The sequence below is a fragment of the Puma concolor genome, chromosome F2 (assembly GCF_028749965.1).
Source record: "Puma concolor isolate L17-30 chromosome F2, mPumCon1.1.hap2, whole genome shotgun sequence".
In the NCBI taxonomy this organism is placed as follows: domain Eukaryota; kingdom Metazoa; phylum Chordata; class Mammalia; order Carnivora; family Felidae; genus Puma; species Puma concolor.
The window spans coordinates 22,708,384-22,713,437 of NC_141684.1; the positions used below are offsets into that span (position 1 = coordinate 22,708,384).

Consider the following 5,054-nt stretch of genomic DNA (forward strand, 5'->3'; position numbering starts at 1 on the left):
TTACAATGGTTGGACATTTCCCTGGCTATCAACAGTTTGAAAACTACATGCTTCTTACTAGGAAAAAAATCCCAGCTGTCCTAGATACAAGTCCCCACAGGGGATTTGTGTAGACTGGGAAAAAAGCCTGACAGCTAATCAACAAAATGATACTGCATCACACTAGCTTCACCCTTGTCTGCCCACTGTGTTACTTAAATAACAAACACATGAAAGGAGCTGATTCTCTAGGGTTAGCCAAGCAGGAGCATAGCCTAAACCAGAGAAATCCCAGATTTACTCAACATGGCCATATTTTCCTGGGGTGCTTTAGACAACTTACGGATGACACAGCTTCAGACCTTGGCTATTTTGGTTTAGTTACACATGGTGCAAGAAATTGCCACAAGGATAATGATCAGTTGGTATGAGTGTGGTTCTCAGTGCCTGCAGAGTTGCTTGTTTTCACTCTGTGGTGTTGGACCATCCTCATCCATTCCCCTTATACCTATAAACCCTGTTGGTCAGTCAACACAGGCTTTGTTAACATCCACAAAATGGAAGGAGAAACTAGTGTTTCTGAAACATCCATGGGCATGCAAACCACCTGCAATATTGTTCCAATGCAGATTCTGATTCATTATGTCCTGAATAGGACCTAAGTTCTGCATTGCTAACAAGTTCCCAAGTGCTGCTGATGCTACTCATCTGTGGACCACTTTGAGTAGCAAGAGTAGTATCACCAGTACCTGTGATTGAATTCCATGGGATTAAATTCAGGCCATGATGAGGTGGGGTTCCTTTTTGTTAGGGGGCTGGCATGGACCTGGTTAAACAGAATTTGTGGTCAGTCAGACCCTCCCCAGTGGATGGAACCATAATATGTGGAAAAGTAGCAGGTTTCCATGAGAGAGTGAAAAGGACTGAAGATGGAGTATGTCCTGGCATTAATAGATTCCCTGGTTTCAGTGGCTCCTGAAACCCTATTGAATCCATGAGGGTTGATTGCTCAACACTTCATCAAATTGCCAGAGCCAATAACTTCTTCTCTTTGCTTAAGCAACTAGAGTTGGATTCCTATTACTTACAACCAAGACTCCTAACAAAAATTGCAATGAAATAGCTAAGTAAATTATGATATGTCCCTGCAGAAGAATCATACAGGTTTCAAAGCATTTCAGAAAACATTGAGATGAGAAAATAAGTTTTGCAAAGTGCAATACCAATGTACATATAGAAAATAATAGGTATACAAATCTTGAAGAATATTAAAAGTCATTTCTCAAAAACAAATAAATAGTGCTTCTGTGGGCTGAATAATGGGCCCCCAAATATGTCCAATGTCCATGTCCTAATCCCCTGGAAAAGGGACTTTGCCAGTGTGATTAAATTAAGGATCTTAAGGTATGGAAACTATCCTGTATTATCTTCATTGACCCAACATAACCTTAATGGTCCTTACCAGAGGGAGACAAGAGAGTAGAGTCAGAGGAGGTGATATGCTGACAGATGCAAAATTGAAGTAATGTAATTTGAAGATGGAAGAAAGGCATCTCAACCAAGAAATGTGGCTGGCCACTAGAGTTTGAAAAAGACAAGGAAATGTTTTTGCCCTCAGAGCCTTCAAAAAGCCAACACCTTGGCTTTAGCCCAGTAAAATTGATTTCAGACTTCTAATCTCTAGAACTGTAAGGTAATAAATTTATGTGCTTAAAGCCACTCAATTTGTGGTAATTTGTTGGAGCAATAAGAAATAATACAGTGATTGTCTCCATGCTTTCCTCTAATCAATGTGCTACTTTTATAAGAAACAACTTAAGGAATATTGCTCGATATAAAATAAGGGGTGATACTAATAATTTTTTTTTACATTTTAACATAGCTTGCTTGCTATTATTTTCTAGGACTACAGAATACAATCACAGTACCGTCTTTTTTAAAAATATTGTTAATGTTTTAATATTTTTGAGAGAGAAAGAGAGAACACAAGCAGGGGAGAGGCAGAGAGAGAGGGAGACACAGAATCTGAAACAGGCTGCAGTCTCATATGTCAGCACAGAGACTAAAACAGGGCTTGAACCCACAAACTGTGAGATCATGACCGGAGCCACCCAGGCACTCTTATCAAAGTGCACTCTTATTTCAACTCATATTTCAGGAGAATCTCACTTTGTAGTAAGAGAATTCTGACCCATCATTCCCTTGGAGAATCTCCAGATTTCTGCTGGTAATATCCAACAATTGGCTTAAAGTGCACCCCAAAACTGACACCTGATGAAAGCCAAAAGATCCATTAACACATTCAAGTCTCAGAGGACATCAAAGACAGAACAATGCCTAACATCACTTGGAATCTCCACTCTCCTTTCAGCGTATTCCTAGCATTGTGACTCTAGAATCACATTCGGAATCCCAAGAACAACAAATGGCATGACTACCACATGCATGCTGTAGTCTAGCGTAATATTAAAGATCTTGAAACTCTGAACGCTGCTCATGAAACAACTAAAAGAGGATGAAGAGTTCTGGATGGGCATTCCCATCCCCAGGCAGGGACCACTGGTCTCTCTTCTGAGCCCTCATGGCCCTCTGTGTGTGTTTTTTTTGGTTTTTGTTGTACTTTGTCCACGCTCTCATAATTATCTGTTTATGCTTCCATGTCCCAAACTAGACTTTGATTTCCTCTATGGTAGGGTCTATGTTTGATTCCTTTTTTGATTTTCCAGTCTAAGACACTGCCTGGCATAGACAACTCATTTAATAAATGTTTGTTGAATTAAATTGAATCCTAGCTTCATAAACAGAACCTTAGAACTCATACTTACCCAAGATGATAACAATTCAACTTTCTTGAATTTATCTTCAAAGAACTTGCTAAAGTAGAGTAACATGATAACATCACGACCAACTCTCTTGTTGGGTTTGAACATGAGAGTCCTTCTAGGGGAAACCTGTCAATCTCTGTTTAACTTGAGTCTAGATTTCAAAGGGTAAAATTCAGATAGTACCCTGGACCTCCAAATGAGTTCATGATATAGGAGAGTTTTATCAAGTCCCCTATTTTCTCTTACCCAGGATTCATTCAAGGTCAATACTGGTTGATGACAACTCTATATCTTTCTCTTCAAGAGGCTTTGCTAAATGTGGATGGAGGTATAAAGAAACTCAAATTATTGGTCCCTTGGGATCTTCTCAAGAGATTACTGAGTGGCTGGCTGGAGTTCCTTTAGCATAGCATAGAATATAAATGTTTTGGCTTCAGAATCAAACTGATCTGGGTTTAAATCCCAACTATAACTTTCAATAGCTGAGAGATATTGGGTGTGTTATTTTATCTGAACTTTATTTCTCTCAGTTAGAAAGTGAGGATAAAATATCAACTTACTGAGATTGTGCAGCATAGAGTTCCTATGCAAGTACTCAAAAACTACTAGTTACCATTGTCATGAATAATTATTATTCCACACAAGTGGCTCCAGAGAGGGTAAAGTGTGATGTTGCATACACCTACCTGGCCCAAACTTAGAGGACACATCTCCCTACATATTTCTTTTCTCTGATGTAGACCATATAACAGTGAGGCCATAAGTAAAAGTGGTTTTATCTTGGTCCATAGAACTGCCATCATCAAACAGAGAAGACCAACACTTAACGGACAAATTGCTGTGATATTCCCATTCTCAGTAACTTTATGCTTATCCATGAAGTTCTTCCTCTTCTTTGGAAATTAAACCATGATTAATTATTTGTGTTCAGCCCATCCTAACCCAAGGCCACCAATATTTTAGGATTAAAAGTCTCAGAAGCACCACAGTTGAGAAATTTCTGTCTAGCTAAAATGGAGTAACAGGAACTAGATTTACTCTCCCACCTGAAATAACTTAAAAAACAAACTAATATATGAAACAATGGGTTTCAAGATATCGGACATCGGTGATGCTCCTTGAGAAATAAAAACAAAGGAGATGCTCCCTACAATTACTGTGACTTTCCACCTGGAGAGTTTCCAGGTTGCACAGCATGGAAAGGAAACCCAAGTAGAATTTATCAAACTTTCTGAGATGAAGAGATGAAGTTAGGAGTCCAGAGAGGACAAGGTGGCTAGAGTTCAGAGGACAGAGGACAAAGATGAATGAGCTACAGAGAGCAAGCTTGGGAGAGCTACAGACGATGTCTCTTGAGTCCTGATCAGTACATATATGGAAATAAACTACCCAGACCAGGTAAAAAAACAAACATGAAGGAATTATCAGGAGCACACTTGGAATTCAAACAGGATCAAATAATATTTCCTGTTCTTATCAGCCAGAATAGAGAATATAACTCATAGGATATTGGGTAGCTACTCCAAAGAGTTTTGTTTCAATAGTGGGACACAGTTTGCCTTACACTAAATACTGCTCTGGTGTCACCTAACAAAATTTTAAATTAAAGTTTTTAGTTTTATGATTTTAATCATTTTATGATTAAATGGTTTCCAAGTAGCTTAACTGCATTAAAAAAAATCTCAAGAATATTTGTAGGAATACAAAAATATCTACCCACCCTACAAGGTACAATTGTCAATGTTTGACATCCAATAAAATATTCCAGGAATGTAAAGCAGCAGGAAAACATAACCCATGATAAGGAGAAAAACCAATCAATGGAAATAAACCCACTAATAATATATGGAATTAGTAGTAAGGGACATTATAATAGCCAATACTTCCCATATGTTTAAATGCTGGAGAAAAGATAGAGCATGGAGGCAAGACATGGAGGAAACTCAAATGTAGATCACTAAGTGAAAGAAACCAATATGAAAAGGCTATATACTGTATGACTCCAATTATGTGACATTTTGGAAAAGGCAACACTATGGGGTCAATAAAAATATCAATGGTTTCAGGGGATGAGAGAGTGACAGATAGGAGAGGCAGAGCACAGAGGACTTTTAGAGCACTGAACATGCTCTGTGTGATAGTATAATGACACACAGATATATTATTATATATTTGTCCAAACTTGTAGAATGTACAAAACCAAGAGCGAACCCCAAGGTAGACTATGGACTTTAGATAATTATGATGAAT

At 38.3% G+C, this 5,054-nt stretch overlaps 1 long non-coding RNA gene across 1 annotated transcript; it reads left to right on the forward strand.

The window, feature by feature from the left end:
• Positions 1 to 2,421: 2,421 nt before the first annotated feature.
• Positions 2,422 to 3,724, forward strand: LOC147571883 (uncharacterized). The gene is made up of 2 exons (XR_015246641.1): positions 2,422 to 2,572; positions 3,596 to 3,724. It is a non-coding gene; the product is annotated as an uncharacterized LOC147571883 (long non-coding RNA).
• Positions 3,725 to 5,054: the final 1,330 nt, after the last annotated feature.